Consider the following 14,427-nt stretch of genomic DNA (forward strand, 5'->3'; position numbering starts at 1 on the left):
GAGAGGAAAACACTGAACCGACTAATAGCCCATTTTTATTGGCCGGGCATTGGCGACGATGTTCGCAGGTGGTGTGCACATGCCGTGAATGTCAGCTGGTGAATGCACCGGCCACACCAAAAGCACCATTGCGTCCCCTTCCGCTAATCGAGATCCCCTTCGAGAGAATTGGATTGGAACTTGTCGGGCCATTAGAGCGGTCAGCACGCAGACATCGCTTTGTATTAGTCCTTGTGGATTATGCAACACGATATCTGAAGCAGTGCCTCTGAGCAACATCTCAGCACGCAGTGTTGCCGAGGCACTCTTCAGAATAATCTCCCGGGTGGGTATACTGAAAGATATCCTCACCGATCAAGGAACAACATTTATGTCAAGGATATACGCTAGCTTTATGAATTGTTGGGTATTAAGTCGATTCGCTCCAGTGTTTACCAGTCCGCAAACAGATGGCCTGGTGGAGCGATTTAACAAAACCCTTAAAAATATGATTCGTAACTTCATGCAAGAGGATGCTAGAAATTGGGACAAATTGGGACATCGGGCATGTCAAATATACCACCTCAACCTCCTGAAATTATGGAGGGAGGTGGTCCCTGTGACATTGCCTATGGTAGTTCCAGAGAGGGTGGAGCTCGGTCCGGAGGTGAATACAAACCCCCCCTTTTTGAACTTTTGCCTTCTGGCCGACGCTTCAGAGCTCTGAGCACCAGATCCGTCAGGCACAGGAACAGTTTTTTCCCTCAGGCTATCCATCTCATGAACAGTTAAAACTGCCCCACTGAGCAATAATTAATGGGCAGATTATGTATTTGCACTACGTATATACAGTACTGTGCAAAAGTTTTAGGCACTTGTGAAAATTGTTGCATAGTGAGGATGTCTTCAAAAGTAATGCCATAAATAGTTTTCATTTATTAATTAATGTCATACAAAGTCCAGTAAACTTAAAAAACCTAAATCAATATTTGGTGTGACCACATTTGCCTTTAATACAGCCCCAATTCTCCTAGATACACCTGGACACAGTTTTCTTGGTTGTTGGCAGATCGGATGTTCTAAGCTTCTTGGAGAATTCACCACAGTTCTTCTATCTTTTTAGGATATCTCAATTGCTTCTGTCTCTATATGTAATCCCAGACTAACACGATGTTCAGTGGGGGTCTCTGGCCATGACATCTGTTGCAGGGCTCCCTGTTCTTCTATTCTAATCTTTTCTATTTGCAAAAGCAATGTTTGGGAGTCTATTGACACACTAAAGCTCAAAATATAAATAACCACCTTAAGACAAATGTTTTGTGAAACATCTTATGTGCCTAAGACTTTTGCACAGTACTGTGTATATATATATTTTACTCTGTCATGTTGCTGTTTTGTATTAGTGTGCAGTGGAAGATCTTATCACCAAGACAAATTCCTTGTATGTGTAAGCATATCTGGCAATAAAGCTGATTCTGATATTAATTTTACTTGGCTACAATGGTTGTTTCGATTAAATGATGGTCCCTCTGATTGAGAAAAACATGCTATTTCATTACAAAAACATAATTATCAAAATATATCATCATCATCATAAAAATATTGAGATCAAATTTTTGATGCCATATCACCCAGCCCTACAACTAACCTAAAGGCTCATTTAAAACATAACCAGAAACTGAAGTTGGAGATGGAGAGAGACCTTCCCGACCAATGTCTGAATATTCTTAAGAAATAAAAGTTAATTGATCTATGACAGGGTGTACTTGCATTATATCATCATTATATCAGTGGCATAAAATGTCAACAACAGCGTTTATTTCAATTATTTCGGGACAATCTATCGTCCAAAAGTATTTATCGTCACCGGCCTAAAGACAGTGATAAGAATAAAAATCAAAGTAAACGGTCAAATTAAATTGTTTAAATTAGAACAAAGGAGGAGCAAACAATACAGATTAGCGATTGGTCCTGGCAACACTGTTTGCACATGCGCAGCTTGTGGGCAACACTACGCCATCAGTAAAGATACACTGGACTTCTCTGGCTCTTAACTGTTGTTATTATTTTTTTTCTCACCTCGTGCATGTGACCAGTAACAAAACAAGCTACATCAGGCGGTTATACGCTTCTCTTACACTCATAAAAACACCAAATAGATTCAAAAACAACATGCACAGAATCATAAACATCAAGTTAAATACAAATGCCAATAATAATGTGAAACACACTGAACACTTACAGAACTGAGCGTCCAAACTATCAGATCTTCTTCTTCTTGTGGTGTCTGTCGGTTTATGAAACAACTTCTAGTGAATTTCCGCCTCCTGCTGGACTGGAGTGTTTAAAACACCAACATCTGATTGATCAGTCCTGCTGTTGTCGAACTTTAAAATACATTTTACAAGAACATCTGAAGTGACCTGACTCATTTTCTATTGACATTTCCAAAATGTTTCTTTAATTTTGAATTTTTCTCTAGATAAAGAGTACACAAGGGCTAATGTTATATTCATTATAATAGGCTGGATAATTATTGTGATAAATGTTTCAGTAAGTGGAAAAATCTTTATCATGTGACTAATATCACAGTGTATTATCATGTATCAAAGTCAAAACAAATTAAAAACACATTATGAAGAATGACCTTTAATAGTGACGACAGACAACATGTAAACACACAGACGGCAAGACAAATATAAAGTTGAACAAAATATTTTTTATTTCTCATTAAAATGGTTTCACATTTAATGCTATCTGGGACATTTGTAGATCTATTTGTAATAACACTAAAGATGCATTTAACCCAGTGCCATTAAAGCATAAAATCATGAATTCTATAATAGTATGCTTTCATTCCAGAGCCCCTGCTACAAAATTACTAATAACTATTATTTGTTTAAAATATTTTCCACCAGATGGCGCCCTTTTTCTCATGTTTAGCCTATGGAGCAAATACAAGCTTTTTTCCTATTTTCTGTTTGCTGTATTATAGAGCACTGTAGGCCAATTAAATAAATGATGCAGCTAAAATTGTGTGTAAGTGTGTGTTTGTATGGATGTATTGAGAAATTTGTGTGTGTGTGTAAAAAAACAACAGTGGCATTATATAAACAAACTGGCGTTTAATTGGTTAAAATCCCAAAAAATGAATGAATATTTGGTCGTTATGATCAGGCCTGATGTTGGTGAAAAAATTAACTATATATAATATTATTTTGGCAGTTTGTTGACGTGGACATTTTTGTCCTCGAAAGATCTGTGAGTAACTTTTTTTTTATTGACGCACAAGGGTTAAGGCAGGGGTTCTTAAACTTTCTAAGCCCTGGCAGTTATGGGTCAGGAGCTTCAGATAATGTTCACATCAACCATCAGAATGGGGAAAAAGTGTGATCTCAGTGATTTTGACTGAGTGCAAAATGGTGCAAAAAAAAAAGAAAACACCCTGTTCACCCAAAGACAGCCAACGGTCAACAGATGCAGAAAGGAAGTCCAACTTTACAGGTAATATATCCAGTCACCTTTTAAATACAGAAATCTCCTGTCATGCATATTAGCTATACAAGAGAGTACATTTTTTTTTGCGCAATCAGATTTAAAGACGCATATTATTACATCAGTTATGAGAGAACGACACACCCCTCCCCATGGATTATAATTGCCCGATGTGACTTTTTCCTGTTTGGCTCGTGTGATAGGGTTCAACTGAACCCAATAATGAGCAGTTGCCATTGCCTTTAATCACCGAGTGTGCCTCTCCTCTGGAGACCGGTCTCTACCTGCTGGCATCTTCACAGGTCAAGGAATGGTGCGGGGAGGGTATTGTGTGACGCTAGACATTAGATGCGGTGCCGGGGGATTGGAGCATGCATCGCGGCCACTCGATTGATGTCGCCAACCCAATGGGATTTTGATGATGGACAGAAAGGCCAATCAAGGACATTCCATGACCCATCCCTGAACCAGATTTTGTACAACTTGGATGTATCCTTGGTACTATTGCCTTGCTGGAAAGTTGAGTGATCAACAAGCTTCAATTTACACATTGAAGGCATCAGTTTTTTTCACCAAAATGGCCTGATACCTGAAAGAATCCATGGCGTCCAGCTTTCGAGGAGGTGGCAAGTAGAAGTCTGGGGTTTTGGGACTTGTTTGATAGGAAATTGGGCAATTGTATTGCGTTTTGAAGGGAACTCTCAGGGAGGGGCTGTCGAGTGAAAAGTAATTTTTTTGTGTGTGTGTATTATTAGACCGTAGTCTGATCATTCGCCACTGACCACAGGATATTGATGAAATGCCTTATGTTATCAGCAGAGCTATGACCCAAATAAACCCCATCTGATCTATAAGTAGAAGAGATGTCATAACTTTTCATAATCGGTTAGCCAAAATGTTTGACAATATTTTAACATCTAGCTGGATCAGGGAAATTGGAAGGTAACCCTTACTCCCACTTGGATCTTTGTCCTTTTTAAGAATCAGACTGATCCGGGCTTGTGTCATGGTTGGCGGAAGCTTTCCATTATTTAATGATTTTGTATAAACTTCTAGCAAGTGTGGAGCCAGTTAGGTAGCATAAGATCTAAACAATTCAGTGACAAAGTCATTTGGCCCCGGAGCCTTGTAGGCAAGGCCTTAATTACCTCACCAAGCTCCTCCAAGTTTATCTCAGAATCAAAATAATGTTATTGCTCAGCCGACAGTTTAGGGAGATCTAATAGTTCCACAAAATGTCTTATATCATCTTCAGTAGACGAAGACGTGGAACTATAGAGATCAAGATAGAATTCTTTAAAAGCATTATTAATATCAATGGCCGAGGTAAAAATTTCACCACCAGCAGATTTCCCTGAGGGAATGGTAGAAAAATACTCTCTCTGCTTTTTATATCTAGCCAGAAGTTTTCCTGCTTTGTTCTCTGACTCAAAGTATGACTGTCTTACAAAAGTAGCCAAAATCGGGTCAATTCTCTGAGGCCATAAAGTAACTTCCTACATAACTGGCTCCGCTCTTGCTAGATGACATTCTGCGCTTCAGCTCTGCCTCTGCTCTTTTAAAATTCCCTTCCAACTCCACAAGTTCTTGTGCTTTGGACTTTTTGATGGATGAGGCATACTGTATGATCCGACCCTAAGAACCGCTTTAAGTGCCTCCCAAGCCATGCCCACAGAGGATACTGAGGACCAGTTGGTCTCCATATACACATTAATTTGGAATTCAGGATTTTGCAAAAGGGAAACATTAAAGCACCAACTAAATGATTTATTTTTATCTGTAGGTGGCAATATCTCTAAACTCACCAGGGTGTGATATGAAATTCACTAAGATGTTTCCAATTGAGCAATCCACAACAGATGAAATGAGGGACTTGGATAAAAAAAAAAATATTCTAGATAAAATCTTATGGACTGATGAAAAACATTTATAGTCCCTACCAGATGGGTTCAAAAGTCTCCAAATATCTGTAAGACCAAGATTTTTACACATCCTGTGAAGCGTCAATGTTGCTCTAGGGGGCTTGCTTTTGCTTCACTATGATCAAGGACTGAATCCATCAAAAGATTAAAGTCTTTTCCCAATATTATATCATGAGGGGTGCCAGCGGCTTGCAACATCCCTTCAAGATCTATAAAACAGCCCTGTTCATTAACATTAGGTGTGTAAATATTAGCCAAAATCAACGTTTTCCCCTGAATTTCAGCTAAAACAATAATGACTCTTCCTAATTTATTTTTAATCTGTTTGAGACATTTGAATTGTAGATGTTTACTATCAATGTTATGACTCTCCTGCTCTTACCCGAGCCAGCACTATAAAATAAAATGCCCACCCCATATCTTCTCAATTTTTCAGCTTCCTTCGGGAAAGATGTGTTTCTTGAAGAAACACTATATCATATTTCTTACATTTAAGAAGAGAAATAACTTTCCTTCTTTTTATGGGGTGCCCCAACCCATTCACATTCCACGTGGAGAGAGACAATCCACATTTTGACATATTAAAAATAATAGATTGTGTCAAAAACAAGATGATAAAGATTACAATCCAACATTAGTACAACAATCAAACCCTAAACTTTTCCCCGAACCAAACAAACAGAAAAAAGAAAAACCTTGCTTATTAACCCTGTGCACAACAATGTCCATCCCTCTAAAATCAAACAGTCCATGTATGCCTACGAAAGCTCCCGTGACAACTTTGTCATCAGTTTGCGGAGTCCGGTGCTCCTATACAAAGTTTATGAGACAGAATTACATAATCTATAAAACAAGCCAATAGCAGAATAAACACAAAGAACATGTATATTCATCCACATACTGTGCCGAAGGTGTGTTCTCCCCAAAACAAGCTCCAGCCTCTAGCAGAACCAACACACACACAAAAATTCAAATAAAAAAATAACAAACAAAAAAAATTATAAAAAGATAAATGGTTCAGTTTCCTCGGACAGTCAAATGAATGTTCAGTGAGCCGTCTGTTTCATAAGTGCTGCAGAAGATCTAATCCTTACAAGGTGCTGCAAAAAAATATTCCACAAAACAAACTGTCCCAAAGGAGTGTTATTCCACAAAACAAACTCCAGCTGCTAGGCGGAACCGGCACAAAAAGAAACAAAGAAGGCACCCAGCTTCTTCGAACAGTCAAGTGAATGCTCAGTGAGTCAGGTCCACTTGGCTGCAAAGCAAGCACCACAAAATGACTTACTCATTCCGTTGACTTTATAAAAGACAATACTTGATGGGGACAAGTAAATACATTGTGGCCATCCTTAGCATCTATTCTCAATCTGGCCAGGAACTTCAGAGTAAAAGCGACCCACCGTCGATGCAAAAGTTTCTTGGAGTGTTATTCCACAAAATAAACTCCAGCCACTAGGCAGAACCATTACAAAAAGAAACAAAAAAGGCACCCAGCTTCCTCGGACAGTCAAGTGAATGTTCAGTTAGTCAAGCTCAATTGGGAGCAACATGAAAATCACCAATTAGCTTACTCCAATGTTTTTATGAAGGACAATGCTTGCTGGGGACATGTAAATACTTTGCGGCCATTCTTAGTATCTATTCTCAGTTTGGCCGGAAACATCAGTGCAAAAGCGATCTTCCGTTGATGTTAGAGAGTTTCTGGCATTCCTTGAATCAATCACGTTTCTCTCTTGTCGAATTCGCAAAGTCTAGGAACAACAAAATGTTGTGGTTCTTCCAAGAAAGCCTTCCTTTACTCCTCACCTCGCATAACACAAGATCTTTATTGGAAGATCTCAGAAATTTGGCCTGAATTGATAGGGCCTGTCTCCCTAAGCTGATCATCAAGCCAGGACTTTGTGAGCTCGCTCAATTTCCAGCTTATGGCCTGTTATGTCGAGCAGACTCTGGAAGAGCTCGTCTAGGAATTTCACCATATCTCTGTCTTCATTGTTCTCAGGAATTCTAACTTTTTCCAGAAGCACTGCAAATCTGCCTTAGTCGCTAGCAGATTAGCAGCTAATTCCTTCTCCGATGACTATAGATAATCGATCCATTTCTTGATGTTCCCGATTCTTGTAACCAACTCTGAGAATTTTGCCACCATGGCCATAATCGATCAATGAACTACAGCAAGATCCTCTAAGTCTGCTACGATCTTTATCAGCATCACTGACATGCTGGACAGCTGATGCTGAATCTCTCCTGCCGCACCGTCCAAACCAAGTCTCTGGTCTCCGGCCCTGTCAGGGGTATCAACTTGAGCACATAAGTGTCTTTTAATGTCTCCAAGACTTGAGGATTTTGAATTCTTTGAGATTTTGTCTTCATAGAACAGTTATGAAACAGAGTGTATCGAATCTTACCGGTTTATGACACAAAAATAATTAAAAACTAGGAAAGTTTTTTTAGTATGGCGTCACGCGACTCCCCAGTACGAGGACTTCTATGGTTTCTCTCCAGTATGAGTTCGCTGGTGTGTTTTCAGGTTTTTTGACAGAGTGAAACTCTTTCCACAGAGTGAGCACTTGTATGGTTTCTATCCACTATGAATTCTCTCATGTGTTTTCAGGTTTTTTGACTGAGTGAAACTCTTTCTACAGTGTGGGCACTTGTAAGGTTTTTCTCCAGTATGAATTCTCTCATGTGTTTTCAAGGTTTTTGACTGAGTGAAACTCTTTTCACAGTGTGAGCACTTGTAAGGTTTCTCTCCAGTATGAATTCTCTCATGTGTTTTCAGGTTTTCTGACTTAGTAAAACTCTTTCCACAGTGTGAGCACTTGTAAGGTTTCTCTCCAGTATGAGTTCTCTCGTGTGTTTTCAGGTTTTGTGACTGAGTGAAACTCTTTTCACAGTGTGAGCAGTTGTATGGTTTTTCTCCAACATGAATTCTTTGGTGCAGTTTCAAGCTGTCAGACCGAGTGAAACTCTTTCCACAGTGTGAGCACTTGTAAGGTTTTTCTCCAGTATGAATTATTTGGTGGAGTTTCAAGTTGCTTGCTGTAATAAAGAACTTCCCACATTCAAAACACATATGAGCTCCCACACCGGTATGTCTTTTCTGGTGCTCTTTAAAATAGTACAGGCGTGTAAAACTCTTTCCACAAAAAGAACATTTATAAGGCTTCTCATTTGTGTGAGTTTTCAGATGGTTTCTTAGGTACTGTGCCAGAACAAATGTTTTATCACACTTATCGCATTCAAATGGCTTTTCTCCAGAGTGACGGCGAAGATGGTTCTTGATATCGTTTACATATGCAAAACATTTCCCACACTGATGGCATGTGTAAGGTTTCTCTCCAGTGTGAACTCTCATGTGATTATTAAGATTGCTTTTACATGTGAAACTCTTTCCACACTGAGAGCAGGTGAAAGTAGTTTTGGCTGCTCTTCTTAGAGGATTTTTAAGTGAAAAATTCTCTTCTGTCTTTGAGCCACTTAAAGATTTTTCTCCCGTAATAGAATCATGCGGTTTCTCCTCCACTTCATTCAATTCTTCATGTTCCTCTTTCACTTTCATCAGCTCTACAATGAACAAAATAAGTTTACAAAAATACATTTAAGGGACACATTTAAATAAATGGAACCCTAATTTATTGGCAGAACACAACTGTTCAGTATTTATTTGTGATTTTTGCTGTGCAAAATGTTTATATTTATACCATCCATTCTGACTGACAATTTAATTTTATGATTTTTGTCATTTAGATTAAATGTGAATCACTCGCAGAAAGAAAGTCACACATGTTCGGAATAACATGAGGGTCAGTACCTGCACCTTTTAAAAAGACAACTCTTTGTATTTTTAGGCAGACTGGCAATACACAATATAGAAGTAGGCAAATATTCAGTTGTAAGTCAAAGCCACAAATGAGATGGTAAATGAAGCTTGCATCATGCTTTGTTTCAGAGCAGAAGACATTTCGGGCTGTGAGGGCTTTGCGACCAAGTTTGCAGCAGCAGCGGGAAGTTTAACACACTCTTCGTACTGCAGTTTATGTATGCTCCCTAAAAAAATCCCACAATGCACTGTAAAAACCAGGGAGCATCGTTGCTCCCTATCCCTACCGGAAACGTCCTTGTGTCTTCTGAAGTGTCTTAAGTCAATGACAAGATGACGAGCACAATTGTAAAACTATGAAGTCCAAGCAATATTTTCTCTTAAAAAGAGATGTTGTTGGTAATGTCTTTCATTCATAATTACCATGAATGTGAAACAAAATTTTAAATATTTAAGATGTTAAAAGAAGGTTTAAAATACACTCCTTTATATTTGTATTTCTTCAGATTTTCTCCCCAATTTGAAATACCCAATTCCCAATGCGCTCTTAAGTCCTCATGCTGGCGTAGTGACTCGCCTCAATCCGGGTGGTGGAGGACGAATCTCAGTTGTGTCCAAGACCATCAATCCGCACATCTTATCACGTGACTTGTAGAGCACGTTACCGTGGATACGAAGTGCGTGTGTTATTTCTTTATGCCATCTGTTATAATAGACCTCTCACAGAATGTGATGACACGTGTCCACCTTATTTATCAGCCTAATTCTCCAAAAAATGCATATTATAATTTTTTTTTAAATTGAGTGTAAATTTAAAACATTATGCTTCATGTTATATTAAGGGCTGGGCAAAATTCTATATAAATTTTGAAACGCAATGGATCGCTCTGGGTACTCGGTCTGATTAACATGAATAGTTCTATCGCTTGCTTCTCCTCTAGATATCTCTCTCTCAGCATTTCCTGCACTGTTGATTAGCAACGGCGCTGCAAAACAAGGTATCGATCAGTGGTGCATTAATCCACAGGCTTACGTGGTCTGCAGCCCAGGGGTCCACAACTCCCAGGTGGTCCAACATCCTTCTTCCCAGTTGGCATTTGCGAGAGGAGCACATCTAACATGTACAGCGGGAGTTATTTAGTAGCTTTAAAATGACTCATGTATTATAATCTTACAGTGAAGACCACCAGTAATAAGTAGAATCTTGAATCTGCTGTATGCATAAATATATATACATATATAATTTAAGGGGGCGGTCTACAGGTCTCACGCCGCTGCTCAGAATCCTGTAATTGAGAATTGAATCGAGATCTTGTGAATCAAAATAGAATTGGGGCATCTGTGCTGATATCCGGCCCTAGTTTTATTACCCTGTAATTAGTTTAAAAAAATTAAATGACACAACTGTGAAGGGGTTTCTATTACAGCTGCTTAGAGAGTGACAGTAAATTTGGCATCTTCTCCCATCTTAATCCACCGCTCTCTATTTGTTTTGTTCCTCTTCTGGGAAGTCATTCAAACGTAGATACTCGGTTTTTAGAGAATGTATTTTGAGTTTTTATATTAAAAAAAAGTGAAAAAAATCTACCAGTGCTGAAGAAGTAATCCAAGGTATTTAGATTACATTACTGACCTTGAGTAATCTAACGGAGTATGTTACAAATTACATTTTACAGCATGTATTCTCTAATCTGTAGTGGAATACATTTCAAAAGTAACCCTCACAACCCTGCAAATGGGTAAGTGAAAATAATATTTGCTGTGGTCTCCCATTCACCGCTGTCCAAGGTTATCCTGCAAACGTAAATTCCTGCGTTCCAAAACCCAGAGTGTGAAAATGGTCTATAACACTGTACATTGTAATATCTTCAACGAAAATTAATTATATGCTGTGTCCCGTTTCGAAGTGTGTGCCAAGTAGGATGCGTCCTTTGAAGGCTGGAGTATACCGAGTGTCCTTTAAACAAGCCTTGTTTAAACGAGACGAACTTCATAGGACAAACAGAAACAGCACGTAACATGGTTGCTATGACAGCATGCCACTCTTTAAACAAGAGTTTGTGAGGTACATTTTAGGAGAGTTATAAGGATACAGAGAGAAAATAAAATAGATGTACATTTAGTCTATAATACTTTATTATATATTACTATAATAGACACAGCCATAAGAGGTCACATTTGTCGGCCATAGAGGCGGTCTCGTTTCAGAAAAGCAAGTAGGACACTCCGAATGCAGCCTTGAATTTTGACCTTCTTTCACAAAATTTGGAGGATTCTTGAGGTGTATCCTTCGAGGGCACTCACAACCCACAATTCTTTGCTTCAATTGTAATTAACATCTTTTGTCTCAATAAAATGATGCCAATTTGCTAAAAAATATGATGTACAAATGCACGTAATGCTAATTCCCAAGTTGAAGTACCTCAGTAGATGAGTGCGGAGTGTATAATATGTATAATTATAGTAATATAAAGTATTAAAGACTAAAATACACCTGCAAAATCTATTTTCTTTTTCTCTATATCATTATAACTCTGCTAAAATGTACCTCACACACTCCCTTCCAAAGGGACTAGGTTAAAGAGCGGCGTGCTAGCAACCATCTCACGTTCTGTTTCCGTTCGTCCTACGAAGTCCGTCTCGTTTAAAAAGTCGACTGACGCACTAGATCGTCAAAGTGCGCACCCCTGACATATCTATTAATAACTTCAGAATGGATCAAGGTATTAACTTACTTTTTTTTTTTTATGAAAAAGCTGCCATTCGACTGCATAGACTGTGTTGACTTCCGCGAATGATAAGCCTTCCGTATTTTAGTGCAAATCTATAGCATTATTATTATAGATTTTACCGCAAAACAAAGACATTGTACTTTATTTTATCTAATGATATAAAATGCTGTTGGTGTGTGTAAACCAATCACAGAGCTGTGTGTGTGTGTGTGTGTGTGTGTGAACCAATCACAGACCAAAAACAAAGAATGATGTTGTCAGATGTCATTGGAGTAAAAGGGGGGAGGGGTGTGAAATTCCTACAGCCAGAGCCTGTGGCACCTAATGACTGATGAAAAGCACATCAATCATTCAAATGCAGTAAACAGTTCCATCTAGTGGTGTTTTTGGATATTACTCCATTTATACAGAATATTCCATTCAAATGAACAGTTTTGTTCCTTTTATATTTTCTTCTGTTTTTCAACCAAAAAAAAAAGGTATGGTGACTATAGTCACAGAAATGTAAATAGTTGTTTTGTTTCTTTATATTTTTTCACCCAATTTCTTTTGAAGTTGTTCTAAAGCCTTTGAGGAATAAATATTTGTTGTAAAATTCATTATTCATTTATGTTTAATATTTTTTATATAATAAAAACAACAAAATTGAATTTCTGTTTTTGTATTTTTTGGTGATATATCACATCAGAACATGTACAAATGTCTCAAGAAGTGTATTTACAATGCATCCACATTGAAGATGAGAATCTATAGAATCCAGAAATATGACTTTAGAAATATGAATATAACTCTTCACTCTGCTATGAAAATTGACCATTCCAGAAGCCAAAATATCAAAATAGTGCCAGGCGGACTTAAGACCCCTTAGACCAAGAAGGGTTAAATGAAGCTCGTTTAAAGGACACTTGGTATACTGCAGCCCTTCAAAAGACGCGTCCTACCTAACACGCACCCTTCGAAACAAGACACAGCTATAGTGACATTTATACAGCGATTAATAACAGCTGCGCTACAATGCATATGTGTCGCAGGTGATTGAGTCATAAGTGTCCCAATGTTCAGTGGATCAGTACCCTTACCAGTGCCCGAATTCGTGTTCACGATATACTGATTCACGACATAGGGAGCTAGGGAGCTGACTGAGACACAGGGTGAGTTTTCTTCGGCAGTGTGGACCAGCGCTGTGTCTCCCTCCATGTTGCAGGAGTACTTCTGAGGGAGTGGGGGCGGGGTTTGCGCGAAGACGCAGAAGGAGAGTGGAAGCGGTGTTTGCGCGCAGACGCAGAAGGAGAGTGGGGGCGGGGTTTGCGCGCAGAAGCAGAGAGTTTTATACTTTCCACAGTACAATATTTATTTTATCATTAATTAATTTCTGAATGTAGTTCCGTATTTTTCCCCTTCACAAAGCAGGCAAATGAGAGGACGTCAATCAAACACCAGTAGGCGGGATTTGTAAATGTGCTCCGCTTGGTTTGGTTGCGCCTGCGCATGAGAGTGCATTGATCCTAAACTTTAAAGAGAATAAGATGGACAGGGTTAGACTAGCAATAACCAGAGATCTGCAAATGTAAGGTCTCCAACATGGTTGAAAATAGAACTATGAAACATACCGATATTATAGGTTATTTTCTGAGTGGATGTATGCTTTGGTGATATAGGACAGTTAGCAGCAACGTCTTATACAGAGCTTCCAAATATTTGAGGATTAAATGGATCTACAACCATGTCAAGTGTATATGCCTGCATCTACTATGCAGAGTATATAATAAATATTGCAGAAGCAAGTAAACATATATAGTCAATTGAATTAAAATCAACTTTCAATTTAGCTTTTCCTTTAACATTTTTGCATTTCCCCAATCTCATATATATATATATATATATTACTGTATTATTTTTGCACTTATAGGTGCATTTATTTATTTATACATCTCCTTGCCCATTTAATGAATTATATATTTAATTATGCACAAATATGTGAGGTTATGTATTTATTCATCTGTGTATTTTTTAGGGGTGTAAATCGGACATTTCATCACGATACTTATATCAATTCTCTGGCCTGCGATCCGATATTTGCCATTACTTTGTCTGCTGCGATAAGATTTTGATTTGATTCAGTCCCCTACGATCAATATTCTGATGTTTTGTGCCTATTTTACACAATAAATTAAAACATGTTTGCCCTTAAATGCAACCAAAATGTAATTTTAATATTTTATTGAGCAAATGTAGTATCCACATTGAGAAATCCACAGAAAATAAAGGTACTTCAGATGTTGAAATAATTAGATAATAATACAAAAAATAACGTCACACACAAGTGATCAATCATTTGATTACAGGTTATTTTTCAGTTTAATCCAATTCAAAGTACTTACACACCCATGACTTCTTTCCAACTATCTGCCATTTGCAGTTTTCTTGGCTACAACTTCCACAGTTGTGATGAATAATTGTTACAGTTAGCTGG

At 38.2% G+C, this 14,427-nt stretch overlaps 2 protein-coding genes and 1 pseudogene across 2 annotated transcripts in view; 1 reads left to right on the forward strand and 2 right to left on the reverse strand.

The window, feature by feature from the left end:
- The window catches only part of LOC127625016 (zinc finger protein 501-like), a 617,707-nt gene that overhangs the window by 572,815 nt on the left and 30,465 nt on the right, over nt 1-14,427 (reverse strand). The gene's annotated exons all lie outside the window — the stretch shown is intronic.
- LOC127625017 (zinc finger protein 239-like) overlaps nt 1-14,427 on the forward strand; it is a 165,071-nt gene that overhangs the window by 69,572 nt on the left and 81,072 nt on the right. The window lies entirely within an intron of this gene.
- LOC127625511 (zinc finger protein 721-like) overlaps nt 1-14,427 on the reverse strand; it is a 60,560-nt pseudogene that overhangs the window by 35,594 nt on the left and 10,539 nt on the right.

This window comes from Xyrauchen texanus, chromosome 31, assembly GCF_025860055.1.
Source record: "Xyrauchen texanus isolate HMW12.3.18 chromosome 31, RBS_HiC_50CHRs, whole genome shotgun sequence".
Classification (NCBI taxonomy): domain Eukaryota; kingdom Metazoa; phylum Chordata; class Actinopteri; order Cypriniformes; family Catostomidae; genus Xyrauchen; species Xyrauchen texanus.